An 18,294-nucleotide genomic window follows, 5' to 3' on the forward strand; every position below is an offset into this window, starting at 1 on the left:
TGCAACTAAAGAGTAACCCCTGCTTGTCTCAATTAGAGAAAGTCTGAGAGCAGCAACAAAGACACAGTGCAGCCAAAAGTAGATTAATGAAAACAGTTACCACTATAGTTTGTAAATCACATGCCTTTAAGTGTTCTGAAGGAAGAGCTGGGGGGATGGGAGTTCAAAGCATGGGGTGTCCGGTGCAGACTTGGAGAGTGGACACAAGTTGGGAAACCCGAAGAGAAGGCCAGTGTGTTGCTTTCACGGTTTTGGAATTTATCGATAAACATTTCCAGGGAGATTGCATTTTTTTTAAATTTTATTTTATTTTTAAACTTTACAATATTGTATTAGTTTTGCCAAATATCAAAATGAATCCGCCAGCAGTCACTTGACTGAGCTGAATCTCTTGAACAGAAGGCAGTCCTGGGGGTGCCCTGGGGCAGGGCGGCCTTCTCAGAGCCCTTCCCTGAAGCCCGCCGTCCGATTCTACTTGGGTGTCACCTGAAAATCACCATTTCCTCCCTCCCAGAGTCACCAACATCACCCTCGACACAGATTTCTTAACCACTCACACATCCTTTACATAGTTGAATGCTTCAGGTCTGTCCTCAGTTTTAAACCCAATTCTTATTGGCAGAGCATTAGAAGTGAGCACCTTAGACTCTCACAATCTGATTCAATTTCTCTGATGAGGCTTTTTTTTCATTGTGGTAGAAAACAAATCATATAAAATTTTCCATTATAACCATTTAAAAATGTACAGTTCAGTAGCACAAGTACATTCGCATTGTTGACAACCAGTCTTCAACAGTTCATCTTGCTGAACACTGAAACTGCACCCATTAAATTACTCCCCAGGCCCTGCTCCCCAGCCCTCCTCCCCAGCCCCCAGCCCTAGCGACCACCATTCTACTTTCCATTTCTATGAATCTGATGACTGTAGGTCCCTCATGGAAGTGGGATTATACAGTTTGTGTCCTCTACTAGTAGTACTAGTTGCTCAGCCGTGTCCAACTCTTTTTGACCCCATGGGCTATAGACCACCATGCTCCTTTGTCCATGGGATTCTCCAGGCAAGAATCCTGGAGTGGGTTGCCATTCCCTTCCTCCACTGTGTCCTCTGCTGCTGCTGCTGCTAAGTTGCTTCAGTCATGTCCAACTCTGTGCGACCCCTGCGACCCCATAGACAGCAGCCCACCAGGCTCCCCCGTCCCTGGGATTCTCCAGGCAAGAACACTGGAGTGGGTTGCCATTTCCTTCTCCAATGCATGAAAGTGGAAAGTGAAAGTGAAGTCTCTCAGTCGTGTCTGACTCTTAGCAACCCCATGGACCGCAGCCCACCAGGCTCCTCCATCCATGGGATTCTCCAAGCAAAAGTACTGGAGCGGGGTGCCATTGCCTTCTCCGACTTTAGTGACTGGTTAATTACACTGAGCATAATGTGTCTTCATGGTTCATCCATGTTGTGGCATGTCTCAGACACTCATTCTTTTGAAGGCTGGATAGTATTCCAGTGTTTGTAGAGACCGTGTTTTGTTTATCCCTCCATCCGTCTGTGGACACTTGGGTTGCTTCCAACTCTTGGTGATTGTGGATAATTCTGCTGTGAACATAAGTGAATTGGTGACTTTAAATAATCATGAGTTTTCACTTATATCTGTAGAGTACTTGGGGAAGACAGAAATCATTGCTGGAGAAAAGATTCAGGAAAGCTGAATGTGAGACACAACAGTATCTCCTATTGGATGTGTGACTTTGGTCCAGGGAAGTCCCTTTAGGGGCGTCAGTGTCCTTGGCTAGGAAAGTAGAGGGCATTTTCCTAGTAGAGTGCTCCATCACTAAGGTCCACACATGATCCCAACCAGCCCTCAGAAGGCAGCCTAGGGTGGGAGCAAATTAAGGAGTGGATTAACATGGATGCTGTATAATGTCTTTATTAATTGGCCTATCTTTAAATGACCTCATGCCCATGTGGGTTGATTTTTTTTTTTTCCTTAATCATCTCATCCTGGGAGAAAAGGGGAAATAAAGGTCAGCCACTTTTCAAAGGAATTTAGAAGGGAAATAACAGGAGCTTTTTTCTATGTGGAAACCTATAAAAAGAATGCTAAGTGTTCTCCTTAGCTTCCCCTTGTAAAGTGACACAGGCTTCAAGAGGGTCTGTCTAATAGTAAAGCAATTTTCATTGGAATATAAGTGGAATCCTTTGTCTCTGTTGAATGCAATTTAGTGAAATGGCTACAGAAAGCCCCAATTTAGAGCATGTTACCATCTTAGTTAAAGACCCAGCTAAGATCGTCATGGCCTGCGAATTGTGTTAATCCCAGAATCTTGGATCCCCATTCTGTTTCACAAGTTGTGAGTAAAATGGAGAGTGAGCCACATTTTCATGTGTCCACAGCATCTTTGATTTGTCCTTATAGGTCCCTTTAGTGTTTATCCTTGAAGGATGGTCCATAGGCTCAATCCCCAAGAATCAAGTATGACATTGTCCTGCCAAAAACATTCTTTGAAAGAGTTCCCTGGCGTCCCAGGGCTTAGGACTCTGTGCTTCCAGTGCTGGGGCCTGGGTCCAATCCCTTACTGGGGATCTAAGATCCCACCATACAGTACGGCAAAAAAGCAAAAAACAAAATAAAACCAAAAGTCACTTAAAAAAAACACACAACACTCTTCGCATACATACAGAGCAGGGCAACCTTTCAAAAGAAAATATTCCAATAGTTGAAACTGTCTTATGTAAAAATACAGAATGTCAAGGAAGCCAGACTTATTAGGTTTGTATGTTAACCTTCAATTTATAGGTTTTGGTTTACCAGATAAAACAGAGGACACCCCAGGTGAATAACAGATAAATAATGATTTTTTTTTAGTATACATGTGTTCCAAATAGTGCATACAAATACCTGTCCTAGAAAACCAAATTATTTTCTGAAATTCAACCTGACATCTTGTATTTTTATTTGCTAAATCTGACCAGCCTAAGGCTGTATGAAACAGCATGGCCCATTTGTTCAGTTTCAAAAATGTCAGAACTCTTTCAGAGTCAGGGACTTATTATCTAAGATGCTCTTGCAAACATGTATGCTCATTTAAATCACACTTTACTGATTAAGACACAAAACTTGGTAGCAGACCAAGACTTCTGTATGAATTTTAAAATAAAGCCTTTTTAAAAAAAGATAATTAAAAATCACAGTGCAATGGATAAAAATAAATATGCCTGCCACAATTTAAAAAAAAAACATCCAGAGGAAGTGCAATGAAAATCAGGTAGAAGAATTGTTCTATATTCTATGTTCTTTTCTTTTTACTGAAATCTGCTTTTGTGGAGTAACTCTAAACAAAGCCGCTGAAGACACATGATTTTCTTTGCTTAGCCCAGAGTTACACAATAAACTAGAAAGAAGAGCAAATATACTTTAAATGGAGAAGATGGTTTTATTAGATGTAAATTTTGTGCTAAGTGGAACAATCAAGGGACTAATAGCAATTTTACAAACCAATGATTTAAAGATTTTCAAAGCCACCTGAGCAGGTAGGTGCCTCACACGCAATTCATTGTTCAGAAATAGCTTGGAATATTCGACTTGGCCTGTTATCAAATGCCAGTGTTGTTCCCCTCTACCTGTTTGCAAGTCAGCTTTTAACAACTCGACCAAGCCTGTCAGTCAACCATGGGCTCACAGCCACGGACTGTCCATTAGTCACTGGCAATAAGCCAGGACTTTATGAGACAATGTGAGATTTCTTGAGCCAAAAAATACAGTTAAACCAAAAAGGGACACACACTCAACTGCACAGACTGCATTACTGGAGAACAGTAGGTCCCCAACCTGGAAGAGAAGGAAGGGCCCTGTCCTCTCAGAATGCCAGCTTTATGGTTGGTGCAACTTTGATGGGAACAAAGTCTTGATTTTTAAATGTTTATTGATCGGCTATATCCAAGAGATGAGTTAGCATCTGTTTTAAGCAGAAAAAGATTTTGGTTCTTCCCTCCTCTCATAAATGAAATGAAAGGCTGAAGAAGACTGGGCCAGTGATGTTCTTCTCACCAGGGAGCTGTTCTTACCTGATATTAACCAAAGCTAATCCCCGGGCCTCAACTGGTTTCCAGCTTGGAAGTAGACTAATGAATGAGTATGATGATAAGCTCTGGAAAGGTTTTGTGTCTTCCTTTCTGGAAGGGTGAGGAAGGGGAGGGGATTCACAACAATCCCTTTTAAGATCTGAGAATGGGGAGGGGCTCCCTCAGTCCTTGGAAGAGAAACTACAATGGGCTGATCACATTACACACCTTGCCTCATCCTTGACACCCCTTCACTCTTAGCCTCTCACACATGCTGTCTCTACATCTCTTACTCTCCTCCCAAGACTCTCTCAGATACAGCCCATCCTCTCCATCTCTCATGCAGCCCATCTCTCACCCTGCCCTTGCCTGGACCAGCTCTTATCATCTGGTCCATGACCTTTCCCAGTTACCAACTCATCAGCCTCTTTCCCATGAGGTGTTTCCACTCTTGTGTATACTATCCACTTATCAAAAATTGATACAAACTTATGGTCACCAAAGGAGAAAGGGGGAGAAGGAGAAATTAAGAGATTGGAATTAAAATATACACACACTATATATAAAATAGACAACAAGGACCTATTATACATCAGAGGGAGCTATACTCAGTATTTGTACTAACCTATGGCATGGCGTCAGAGAAGGTGATGGCACCCCACTCCAGGACTCTTGCCTGGAAAATCCCATGGACAGAGGAGCCCGGTAGGCTGCAGTCCATGGGGTCACTCAGAGTCGAACACGACTGAGCGACTTCACTTTCACTTTTCACCTTCATGCATTGGAGAAGGAAATGGCAGCCCACTCCAGTATTCTTGCCTGGAGAATCCCAGGGACAGGGGAGCCTGGTGGGCTGCCATCTATGGGGTCGCACAGAGTCGGACACGACTGAAGTGACTTAGCAGCAGCAGCAGCAGCAGCAGCATGGCATGGCGTGCACGGTCAGTAGTGTGCTACTCTCTGTGACCTCAAGGACTGCACTCTACCAAGGCTTCTGTGCCCATGGGATTTTCCAGGCAAGAATACCCACAAGAGTGGGTTGTCACTGGGGGAAATAATCTGAAAAAGAATATATGTATAACTGAATCACTTTGCTATGCTCCTGAAACGAACACACCGTTGCAAATCAACTATACTTCAATTTTGAAAAATCTAATAATAAAAATCACATTTCTGAATTGTGCACTGGGTCATTAGACCCAGTTTATCCACCATAGGTTCAAATTCCTCAGCATGACCATAGAGCCCTTTCTTACCTTTGCAGCATCTTTTCTACCACTACCCTCCTCCCTGAATACTATGCTCCAGGTATTCCAAATATGTCCCCCAAATGTGAGGTGTTCTTTCAGGCAAAGACTTCCCAGCCCTCTGGCCCCTCTGATAAACCTAGTCTCCAAAACCCAGACAGCATAGGGTTACAAATCTCTCATTGGTCCCATAGCTCCCTCATCGCTTTCGGATAGTTTGAAAACTATTGTAACACCCTGCCCATCACAGGGCTTGGAAAACATTTGCCACAATTGGGAAATCAATCCTGATTATTTCTTACATTTTTCTCTCTTAAATCTAGTTTGGGGGTAAGAAACGCAGGAAGAGCCCTTCATGCGTGTGCTTTCCTGATTCCCCTTTGGCTTCTTGCCTTCTCCCCAAGCCCTTCCTTAGTTTCACTCCCAGAATCAAGTGGCCATGAGTGTGCCCTGTGGATTCTTTCCAGAGCATCCTTACCATGTCAACTCCACTGTACCTCCATTCAACACACATTCCTCACCACCAGGCTGTGTGATCTGAGGCTCAGAGTTGGAACTGGACAGAGAACATGGTCTCCTTTGCCTCCAGGGATCCCAAAGGCTGTTAATGATCACTGAAGGAGGTGAGCAGAAAAGAAAATCCCCAGACAAGCCAATGGGGAGAGAACTAGGGAATTAGCTTGTCTAAAGCCAAGGGTAGGGACTTCCCTGCTGGTCCAATGGTTAAGACTTTGCCTTCCAATGCAGGGGGTGTAGGTTTGATCCATGGTTGGGGAGCTAACATACCATATGCCTCGGGGCCAAAAAACCTAAACCAGAAAACAGAAGCAATATAGTAACAAATTCAATAGACTTTAAAAATGGTCCACATAAAAAAAAAATCTTTAAAAATTAAAAACCAACACAATATTGTAAAGCAATTATCCTTCAATTAAAAATAAATACGTTTAAAAAAATTTTTTTAACTAAATAAATAAAATAAAATAAAATAAAGCCAAGCGTGGGGAAATCAGACAAAGGAGTCTGATTTTGGTCATGAGGATTCAGGCGTTGGTGATGTAGGAACTGGTAATGATGCTAACCTACCATGCCAGCAAGTGCTATTTTCTGCCTGCATCTCAGTCACCCTCCAGATTTTGTCTTCACTTCACTGTAGTCAGAGCTTCGTGGGGGTCAGGTCTTGGGCTCACATATTCTTGGGAATTGAAAACGAGATCTCAAGTTACTTTCCCACAAATTTTGCCAATTGTTTTAAAATCCAGCCTAATGGACAAGGATGGGAGTCCCATTCAGCGACTAGCCACCTGCTCTGTGGGGTTCATACAGAACGTAAAAGATGGTCCCTGCAGGGCTGCACTGTGGAGAGAGCCAGAACCGGCCTTGGCGCATCTTTATGAGCTTTGCAGGGAAGCCGGCTTAATGGTATGTTCTATGGAGCATTTTTAATGTCAAATTAACCACCTCGGGAGCTGGAGCTGAAGCTTTTAGACACAAACAGGAAGCCCCAGGTCTCTGCGTGGCCAGATCATGGGGCTGGGGGTGAGCATAAAGCTCAGGGCAGAGGGGGGTCCCTGGCTGAACATCCAGCCTAGCTTGGGATCCCACCCCCAGCAGGTGAGTGGGAGGGGCCAGGAGGTTACAAAGCTCCCACACCAGGTGCCCTCAGCCTCCTGGGGTCAACCTGCTCACTACTTGAAAACCATCAGAGGACCCAAAGTTGCCTTTTTTAAAAAAGTGTTTTATTGGAGTATAGTTGCTTTATAATGTGTTAGTTTCTGCTGTTCAACAAAGTGAATCACCCATGCATATACATATTGTTTGCTGTTTCATTGCTTAGTCGTGTCCCACTCTTTGCGACCCCATGGACTGTAGCCCACCAGGCTTCTCTGTCCATGGGATTCTCCAGGCAAGAGTACTGGAGTGGGTTGTCTTGCCCTTCTCCAGGGGATCTTCCCGACCCAGGGATCGAACACATGTCTCCTGCGGCTTCTGCATTGGCAGGTGAATTCTTTGCCGCTAGCGCCACCTGGAAAGCCCCCCGTACACATATATCCCCTCTTTTTTGGATTTCCTCCCATTCAGGTCACCACAGAGCACTGCGTAGAGTTCCTTGTGCCCTCCAGTAGGCTCTCATTAGTTATCTATAGTATACATAGTAGTGTGTATATGTCAATCCCAATCTTCCAGTTCATCTCACCCTACCTTCCCCCCTTGGTGTCCATGTTTGTTCTCTGTGTCTGAGTCTGTTCAGGAAGTGAAGAACAAATATCGTATATTAATGCATATATGTGGAGTCTGGGGGAAAAATGGTATACATGATCTTATTTACAAAGGTGGAGAGTTTTCTTTCACTTTCTTCTCTCGAATAAGCTGCCATCATGTCCTCCCGGGGTGCTGGCAAAAGAAGCATGCCTTCTGGGATGAAGAGAGATGAAGAGTCTTCTTCATAGGACCCCTGAGTGAGTTTATACCCAGAATTTCTAGGGACCATCAAGGCGTGGTTGTCAGATGTGCAGGAATAGGTTCTCATGTGGGGAAAGATGGCTTCCCAGTGGAGGTCCAGGGTTTTCACAGAGGAGCGGATCCTGCCCCGGTGCCAGGCCAGACACGTGTATAACTGGAGAATCTGAGGGCTTGCAAACATCCCCTATTTGAAATGAAACTCTTGTTCATATATTTGGCAATGTGGACTTTGTGAAGTTTCAGTCATACAAAATAAAAATTTTGAGGCTCTCGTGGATAAGGTAGGATAGAGAGTGACAGTGATTCTCTTAAGTGAAAGGTCTGCATACATGAGACCATCATGAGCAAAAAGAAACGTGGGGTTTTCTGTCAGCAAGCTTTGGGCAGATGGGTGCTCCTAGAGTGAGCCCTCCTCCAAGGATCAACATGGCGGCCAAGGTCATCTGAACCTGGAAATTCTCCCTGGATGGGGCAGCTTCAGGGTGTCTCCTGTGTTTCCCAGTGTTGACATAGAGCTGCCAGGATCCCTAAGGAGCCAAGAACCCGGTTATAAGGTCATTTCCCGCTGAGACCCACCCAACCAGACAAGCCTCCCAAGACCCAGACTGGCTTAGTGAGGATCGGACTTGGTTCCCAAAGTGCCTGCTGTACTTGACAGTCCCAGATGGTAGTCCTTCTCTTCCAAGAGTGATGCACACTGATCACACTGATCCTGAGGGGGTCTCATTCAGAACCCAAAGAAGTCTAGTGCTTTCTGTCTTAATTTTCACCCAAAGCTAAGCTTTTTCTTTCATTTATTTCTTAGTCCTGAATACTTGTGAGGATTCATTATTTTTTCCCCTGAGGAATGAAGTGTAACCACCATCTAGATATTTCCGGATCTAGACTTCAAAAGAAACTCAGGGAAAGATATTTCTTGCTCTTGATATTCTTCTTCTAGTCCCGTTCAAATCTGTATGAGGATTTCAAACCTTCATTGTATGGAACAACTCTTTATTGACTAGGTCTATGTGACTTCTGTGTGAAGAGAATAATCCACCATATGAACAATGCCTGTGTTGGAGAAAACTCACCATAGCTCTGAGCTTGCTGGGTGAGGATGGATGGGCAGACAGGAACCTGTTCTGATATGTATCTTCCAGATAGCAAATGTCCTGTTGTCTCTTTTAAGGAAGCCACACCTGCTTCTCCTTCTGTTTTTATATTCCATATGTGGGATCTGGGGTTCTTCCCAGGTGGCTCGGTGGTAGAGAGTCCACCTGCCAAGCAGGAGATGTGGGTTTGATCATGGGTCAGGAAGATCCCCTGGAGAAGAGAATAGCAACCCACTCTAGTATTCTTGCCTGGGGAATTCCATGGACAGAGGAGCCTGGTGGGCAACAGTCCATGGGGTCTCAAAGAGTTGGATATGACTGAACAACTGAGCACAAACGCACAACCCGCATCAGAGAGAAGTTTCTTAAAAATTGTTTTTCCATACGGTTAAAATGTTACAGTTTTTTTAAAGGTAAATATTTTATGTGTGTCTCTCCTTGGACCATGCACTCCTTGGGTTATTCCCTCATTACCTAGCACAGTACCATAAAAATGCAATAAATATTTCAGAATGTTCTATATTAGGAGGCTAGGGCCTGAAGACCTCTCTGCACCCTGGCCTAACCTAGCCTGGAAGCTCATGGGAGAGGGCCAGGGGCATCTTCTCTCTCTACCTCCCTCCCACTCCCCCACCCATATCACCAAGAAGCCAAGTTATTCCTACCAAGGGAAGGAGAAGATTTTGAAGTTATGAATTAAGTTTTTGCTCCTCTCCATCTGCAGCTTCAAATCCAAATACTATCTTAGACTCTACTGTTGAGATTATCAGGTCCCAATTTCTTAGTGAAGACAGTGAGCCCCAGAATTAGCAGAGTAAAGTCTTTATGTTAAATATAGAGAGGTTTTATATATTGTTATGATTAGATAGCTTTCTGAAATAGGGTGGGAAGGACTGAATTAAATGGAAAGCACCAGAAGAAATGGCTTCCCAGGTGATGCAGTGTTAAAGAATGACTGCCAGTGCAGAAGCCACAGGAGACATGGGTTTGATTCCTTGGTTAGGAAGATCCCCTGCAGGAGAAAATGGTAACCCACTCCAGTGTTCTTTCTTGGAGGATCCCATGGACAGAGGAGCCTGGCAGGCCACAGTCCAGGGGGTCACAGAGTCAGACATAACTGAGCATACACACACGTACCCTAGAAGAAACAGACATTAAAATGTAATCACAAGAGACTCATCAAGTCAACTGTCTTGAGTTGACTATTAAAAAACAAGGGTTTGAACTATGCAGGTCCACCTACACAGGGACTCTTTTCAGTAGTAAATATCAAAGTCCAAACCAAACCACATATATGAAGAGTGGACTCTAAGTCACTGGAGGATTTCTGACTGCGGGGAGTCAGTGCCCCCAACCTCATGTTGTTAAGGGTCAACTGTACTTGTCTTTCCCCTGCCTGTAGCTCTTCTCAAACTTGCTGAAATTAGAAATATGTATTCACACATATACATACATAAACTTACACATGCCTGTCTGACCTCTTTCTCCCTTCCTTCCTCCCTTCTTCCTAAGCCCCTTCCCTCTCTCCATCCATTTTACTTCCTGAATCTTTGGAATATACATAACACAATCTCTGCCTGTTTGGGTGACAGCCATAGAACATGGAGGAAACATTCTCAGAGCTTATAAAGATGAGGTTTTCTGCTTCCTGAGTTTCTATTGACTTTCTACTGGGGTTGCATGCAGTTACTTCAGTTGTGTCCAACTCTGTTTTTGCGACCGCATGGACTATAGCCTGTCAGGTTCCTCTGTCCATAGGATTCTCTAGGCAAGAATACCAGAGTGGGTTGCCATTTCCATCTCAAGGGGGCCTTCCCAATCCAGGGATCAAACCCGCATCTCCTGCATTGCAGGTGGGTCCTTTACCACTGAGCCACTGGGGGAGCCTTTTTTTACAAAGCACCTTTGTGTTGAATTACTATTCCTCAAATAGGGTTTGTGAGGATTTTATTTTTATTATTCTGTTGATTTTATAAGACATTATTTTAACATTATTTAATACTGGGAAGTGGCAATGATATTATCTCATCCGGGTTGTCCAGGCAATTGTCACTGCCTGAAAATAAATAAGAGGGAAATTTGCATAGAAATAAGGACATGGAGGCAAAAATAATTGCTGTTTTTCATCACCACAAATGAATCAGTTATTAGAACAGGATGAGGAAATAGGAGTCATCACCCCTGATATTGAAGGCATTTGCCTAAAAAGCTAGCATGTTAGAAAGTGTAATATTTATGATAGAAATTATCTTAGTGGTTCTGAATATGGACAATTTCAGAGTAGATTTGGGAAAACACCCCAAGGATATCAATGTTTTATTTTATAATTATTTTGGAACAAAATAGAATTTGGTGCCAAAATTTGTATTAAAAAATGAAGGATTCATCTAAGCAAATAGCCATAGTGGTTAAAAACTGTATTTGAAACCTTTTTCAGTGGTTAAATGTATTTTTAAAAAGTATACATTTTCCCTTCTCAATGGTACTTTTCTAAAGTTCAGGTCACAATGATGCAAGGAATTTAAGGTAGAGGTCCAACAATATCAAGTATTCATTACATCGTCTGGGTCTTATTTGGCTGGAAGCAAATGGACTTGTCAGGAGCTTGGCCATCTCTCTGTAAAGGACTGTAACAATCTCACTATGAAGTTTTATAGCATCTACATGTGGCTGGGAAAGAGGAAGTGTCAAGATATTTCATTTCAGTGCTTTTTCATAAAAATGCTCTGTTGCTTTCCACCTCTCTACAGTTTCCCTGGAGACTCTGAGCCCCCTCCCCCCACCCTTTCACCTTTAAATACCTGGAAGCTTAGATGTTCAAAAACCCTGGAGCCACCTCTAGCAAAGTCAGAAATTGTACAAAGAACAGAGGGAAAGTCTAGAGCTTCAAGGCATGTGAGTTTCTGAGTCTACTTGAGCAAATAAAGTTTCATCAGCATCGCTTTCATGCGCATATTCAGAGTACATGTTGTCTCACTACTTCCTTGCTGCCCAAATTGTTGTCCATAGACCAGCATAGATGCCAAGCAGCTAAGGACTCGCCCATACCAGAGGATGGAGTAACACCTGACATCTCTCAAAAGCCCCTGTTGTCACGAGTACTGGAGTGGGTTGCCATTGCCTTCTCCCTTCTGCCTCTTGGTTACTTTCAAAGGCAATATTCCCATTATCCTCTTTGCGTGCCTCTTTTTTCATTTATGAAGCATTTTGCTGCTCCACGAGGCAATTAGGGAGGAAGGCTCCGCAGGGTCGTATTGATCCCCCCTGTTCAGATGTGTAATTAGTTGTTAACACTTCATCATCATCAACGCTTTCTCGGGTTCTCTGTGACCCTTGACTCATGAAGTTCCCAGACCTCTGAATGCTGTGAGTTAATTAGCTTTGCTGTCTGATGTGAGGAGATAAAACATGGAGCCTGGATCTTGACAGGAATATCATGTCTGATAATCACATTATTCTTCACAGGAAGTGAGCTTTATCCAGAACCCCGACAGGGAACTGAGTAGACAAAGCAGTTCTCTTCATTTCCCGCGGAGAGGCAGGAGGATTGCAAATTAATACTAAGAAGTATTACATTTATATACGAATGCAATTTTTTAAAAAAAATTTTGTTTTCATTTTTGGCTGTGCTGGGTCTTCACCGTTGTGCAGGCTTTTCTCTAGTTGCAGAGGGTGGGGGCTACTCTTTGTTGCAATGTGAGGGCTGCTCATTGTGGTGGTTTCTCTCGTCGTGGAGCCCGGACTCCAGGGTGAACAGACTCACTAGCTGTGGTGCATGGGCTCAGCTGCTCAGCATGTGGGATCTTCCCAGACCAGAGATCGAACCTGCGTCTCCTGCCTTGGCAGGTGGATTCTTTGGCACTGAGCCACCAGGGAAGCCTTGAATGTAACTCTTGAATGTTATTCTTATGGAAGGAAAAAGACGCTGATCACTGGAAGGGGAGAAATATTCTGCTGTGTTCCTTTGCATGTGGGATGCAGTCAGGCGGATACACTCAGGCACTAACACAAGCCTCTGTCAGTCTCCCTCCAAGGCAGGTCTAACTGTCATCTACTGAACAGCGCAGGGCAGGTGACAGTGGGTGACTCGCCTGGGACGGGATCCCAGGACGGGTTATCAAGAACAGGCTCTAACGTGTCCTTTGAATTTAAAGGTGACACTCAGGAGTGAGAGAGAATTCTTCCAGATCTTTCCACCCTGTGCTCCAATGTAGACACTGCGTGTTCAGCCACAGTTGTGTTTTTAGCATCTCTCACAGTCTGTAGCTCTGTCCCTCTTGGGAAACTTAACGCTTCTGATAAAAAAGAGCCTTGCTCGCTTTTTTGATGAAGACAAACATCAGTTTGACAACTTGGCTCCACTGGCTTTGCCAGTATACTTCCCATTCCAAAGGGGTCTTTTTTTTTTTTTTTTTTTTTACTGTCTATACCTCTTGTTGCACACAAACTCAAAGTCTTCCACTCACTGAATGAAAGAACAGACTTATCCAGAGTGATCTGGAGTCTAAAATGCTGGAACCATGCAGGGATAAAGGGTGTTTAAGGCAAGTCGACTGGATGCGTCTCAGGTGTCATGGGTGATTGTGGTCTTCATGTAAAATTCCATTTGGCTTCCTGCAAAGCCTGATGAAGTTGAGGAGGAGACTGTCATGTGTAAGTCATGTTGTTCAGTCACCAAGTCTTGTCTGACTCTTCATGACCCCATGAACAGAAGCACATCAGGCTTCCTTGTCCCTCACCATCTCCTAGAGTTTGCCCAAGTTAATGTCCATTGAGTCAGCGATGCCATCCAACCATCCTCTATTGCCCCCTTCTCCTTCTGCCTTCAATCTTTCCCAGCAATAGAGTCTTTTCCAATGAGTTGTCTCTTCGCATCAGGTGGCCAAAGTATTGGAGCTTCAGCTTCAGCATCAGTCCTTTCAAAGAATTTTCAGGTGATTTCCTTGTGTGTTTAAGCCATAAAACCTTAGGAAAAACAGGCCAGCTGAGGACAAGGTAAGATGCTATATCTGAATGAGGGATGTATTGGCTCGATCAGTGTACACTTGTAGGTTTGGAATGGGTTGGTTAAAAAGAGAAACATCTTGGTGCTTAGTTAGCATTCATCCACTAAAAGTCAAAGGAGCAATTTTTGTTTTGTTTTATTTCCTACCCATACTGTCTTTCCCTCCTTGTGGTTTCCACTTCTGGAATGGCTTCCATGGAAATTTCCCTTTCCCCTCACCTCCCCACTCAGGCATGCATTACACATGCATACTCCTCTGTGGATTCTGGTTGGATGTCGAGAACTTAGAGTATTCTAGAACTCTGCCTTGGGAAACAGACCCATTTATTTTGAATTCCAGTTTTACCACCTAGTGGCCATATGTTCTTGGATCAGCTTTTAATATTTTTTTTTTCTGAGCTGTTTTCTCATCTGTAGGATGTGGATAATAATAGCATCTACTCTGTCGACTTTTTGTGTGAATTGAGATAATGTGTGCAAAATGCTTAGCAACCAACAGGCCTGGCTCACAGAAAGTATTTGACAGATAGTAATGGTTGGTGGTTTCTACTTATGGTTAATTATTGTTGTTGTTCAGTCACTAAGTCATGTCTGACTCTTTGTGACCCCATGGACCACAGCACACCAGATTTCCCTGTTCTTCACGATCACCTAGGGTTGGCTCAAACTCCTTGCATTGAGTCAATGGTGCCATCCAACCATCTCATCCTCTGTCACCCCCTTCTCCTCCTACCCACAATCTTTCCCAACTTCAGGGTCTTTTCCAATGAGTCGGGTCTTTGCATCAGGTAGCCAGAGTATTGGAGTTTCAGCTTCAGCATCAGTCCTTCCAATGAATATTCAGGACTTATTTCTTTTAGGATTGACTGGTTTGATCTCCTTTCGGTCCAAGGGACTCTCAAGAGTCTTCTCCACAATCAGAGTTCAAAAGCATCAATTCTTCAATGCTCAGCCTTCTTTATGATTAATGATTATACTGTTGTAATTGTTACTATCAGGAGGCTAGGAAGCTCAGCCTTCAAAATGTATCTGGAATCCAGCCATGTTCACCTGCCTCTTGGCTATAATCCTCATTCAAGCCACTATGGATTGTCCGTCGCTTAGACCTCTGCAGTAAACTTCTGAACTGTCTTCTTGTTCCACACTTTATTTCCCATATATCAGCCAGAGCACTCTTTTTTTTTTAAGAAATTTTTGATGTGGACCATTTTTAAAGTCTTTATTGAATTTGTTACAATATTCCTTCAATTTTATGTTTTGCTTGTTCCTTTAGGCTGTGAGGCATATGGGATCTAAGCTCCCTGACTAGGGGTTGAACCCACATCCCTTGCATTGGAATGTGAAATCTGAACCATTAGACCACCAGGGAAGTTCCAGCCAGAACAATCTTAACATTTGCTTTCATCAGGTCATATGACTCTCTTGCTAAAGTCTTCATTGCAATAGAAGAAATTCATTCTCCTTCCTAAGTCCTCAGCCTCCTTGTTTCAGCCTCTGTCCACTTCTCTTTGGTTCTTTGATGCAGCAGTTTGGCCCAGCAATTTGGCATTGGTACCTCGCACATGATCTTTTGTCCAGAGAGCTCCTTTCCAGGTATTCGTGTATCTGCATCATTCTACTGTTGACTAATCAGCTCAAGTGCCACCCCACCCATCTCATTAAATAACAGGTTGAACTGTATGAAATCTCTGATTGTTCTTGACCAACACTTGACCTACAAATATGGCAACTTTATATTCTTCACCCTAATAACTCTCCCCACCACACCTCCATCACCAAGCTGTCTGTTCAGCCTCTTATTCTACATTTTACTTTGTCAGTGTGCTAACTGCACATCATGCAAGTAGGAATCCATGTCAGGAATGCAAATAGATCCCACCTCCTCTATCAGCTCTTAGGAATGGGCACTACCTGTTGAGGCACCATGTTGAGAAGGATTCTGAGGTTGAATTCAGACTCAGCTGAAAGAATCCCATGACTGATTAGCAGCAGGATCTTCCTTGGCCGAGGCATCTGTCATTTCCACTCTGAGGAATTTGTACTTGAGGAGTTTCATCTCTGCAGGTTGGGACAAGGTCTTGGCCCCCCCACCTTGCTCAATTCCAAGTTCATGGTGCTCTGTTGTTTCTGTTAAACAGCCATTTCTTTTTACCCATGCACTTTGAAGACTGCTTATTGGTATCCAGTGGCTTGTGTGTAACTTACTTGGAAAACTTCCAACAGTACTTTGCTGCTTGTTGATTTTTTTTAGTTTACCTGAAGACCATAAAAGATTCTAAGTCTCCAGATCATTTTCATATGACCCCTTAAAATTCCTTTTAAAATTAGATATTCTATGCAAGACTGATTTTGTTATTGAGAAGGGTGGGTCAGATACTCTATCGTGCTAGGGAACCAGGAGATTTTAAAAAATTATCGAGCTTCCTTAAGCAGCTATGATTGCTTAATAACCTCCAGAAAAGATCCTTAGGCTTCCTAGAATGAAAGGTTCAAGGTATAATCGTGGAGAATATACTGTTTCATATTTCCTGTTAGCTAATCACTATGCTCAATTTCCATCAATGATGGAAAAATGATGCAAAGTGTGTGATTAGATTAAAAGGTGTATTCAGGGATTGAATCTGCCTAAACCTTGAGGCTAATAGACACCCAACGAGATAGGCTTGGCCTCATTCATCAAGCTCCAGACACGTGTCTTTAGGATTTATTTTCCCCTTAATTTGATGGCCCTGTAAGTTGGGTCCAGGCAAGGTGCTGGTCATGAATGCTGTGGAAACACTGCCTGCCAGATGTGCTCTGATGCCATGTTTTAAACGAGTTCTTCCAGCGCATTCCTCTGGGCTCCTGTCCAAATGCTGTCTGAATTTGCTTCACAGGGAAAAGGAGACAGATGGAAAAACCTGCCTCTCTCCCTCACTGCCCGGCAGGAACTCCTGTCTCAGTCAGATGGCCGTGTTCTCTTCCCCAGCCCCATCCCGTGCCTTCCCTGTTCACGTCCGCTTTGCAAGAAACGTTACTTCTCACTCCATCTAAGCTCTCACCTCAATAAGCATTCTGTGTGATCCATCTCAAGTAAACACAGCTCCTCCGTCTTTTTCAGGTTCCTGCGTAATGCTCATTTGTTTAACTGGCTAGAGACGAAAAACCCTCCCCAGCAAAAAAAAAAAAAAAAATCTCCTTTTTCTCTAGACAGTCTATTTCCTTTCCATTTACTTTATCCTGCTGTCTTGTCAACATCTCTTCTACGTTATAATTTAATGCTATCAAGTCTTAATCTTGGGTTTGGACTTTTTGTGTGTGTGCAGGGGCATATAGCACTTTATCTGGATTCCATGTTCCTGGAAGCGAGGGCAAGGCTCTTGCTTTATATTTAAAAACAGGTAGCAGGCTGCCATGGGCATGGATGTTTCTGTGTTAAATAATTGCAGAAAGTAAGAAATAAAGGAGAGAAAGATGCAGTAAGGAATGAGGTGGGGGAGGGAAAAAAAAAACAGAAAGAGAGGCCATGATCAAGCTTCCAGAAGAGAACAGTGCTTGCTTTAAAACAGATGCCAATACGTTCTTGATTCATACAGAGAAATACTCAGTCTTGACAGTGTCCTAAAGTTACAAATCCAATTCTGTTCTTTCTAGTTGTCTTCAGGTCTCTGAATATACAAAGTGTCTGACCAGACTCCACTTCCTAAGTGACAGTTCATGAGGATACCAAACAAACTAAAAATAAAGTCAGTAGACCTCCAGAGCTGATGACCCTCAGCCAAGAACGGTGCGCCATTTCATGCCAATGTGAAGCACATCATTGCCGATTTAGAAGATGCTCATCAGATTTCACATCTGAGAACAAGGACGTTTTAAAGAGATCTTCACGGCTGAAAATCACAAGTTGATGATCTTTTCGATAGAAACTTATGAATGTATTTATTGAGGAGGGAGAGCCTGTAAAAGTTGTCTAAGTAGAGAAATGTTCTCAATTCCATGAACCAAGCTTCTTTCACTTCTAGTTAGGAGCAAACTGGTGGAATGAGATGTTGGGAAAAATAGAAATAGAAGCCCCTGCAACACTCAGAATCACTGGATCCAGGACAGATACACAGAATCCAGAGCAGTGTGTGTGTGTGTGTGTGTGTGTACATGAACATGTGTACTTTCTGGACTTTAAAAATAGAAGTGCACACCCTCAGGCAGTTTCATTCCCGAGTGGTCCCAGGAGATGTGGTTTCAGGAGCAACAAGTCAATTCAATGTTTATTGAGGGTTCTGTGTGATGTTCTGGAGCGTGGCGCAAACACTAAAAGTTTACACTCGATGTTTCTATTTTTGTGGGCACAGTTGCCACCCCTTCTTCTTTCCAGAGCAATGTGGTCACACACCCACTGGCAGGTTCCTATTCACCTGCCCATTTGGAGAAGCAAGGTTTTCCCCCTCTAATTAC

At 43.4% G+C, this 18,294-nt stretch overlaps 1 long non-coding RNA gene across 1 annotated transcript in view; it reads left to right on the top strand.

Moving 5' to 3' along the window:
- LOC129635944 (uncharacterized) overlaps positions 1-17,831 on the top strand; it is a 30,823-nt gene extending 12,992 nt beyond the window's left edge. The window contains exon 3 of the long non-coding RNA XR_008706553.1: positions 17,497-17,831. This is a non-coding gene — a long non-coding RNA (uncharacterized LOC129635944). The remainder of the gene's footprint in view (positions 1-17,496) is intronic.
- The last annotated feature ends 463 nt before the right edge of the window (positions 17,832-18,294 follow it).

Source organism: Bubalus kerabau, chromosome 21 (genome assembly GCF_029407905.1).
Source record: "Bubalus kerabau isolate K-KA32 ecotype Philippines breed swamp buffalo chromosome 21, PCC_UOA_SB_1v2, whole genome shotgun sequence".
NCBI lineage: Eukaryota > Metazoa > Chordata > Mammalia > Artiodactyla > Bovidae > Bubalus > Bubalus kerabau.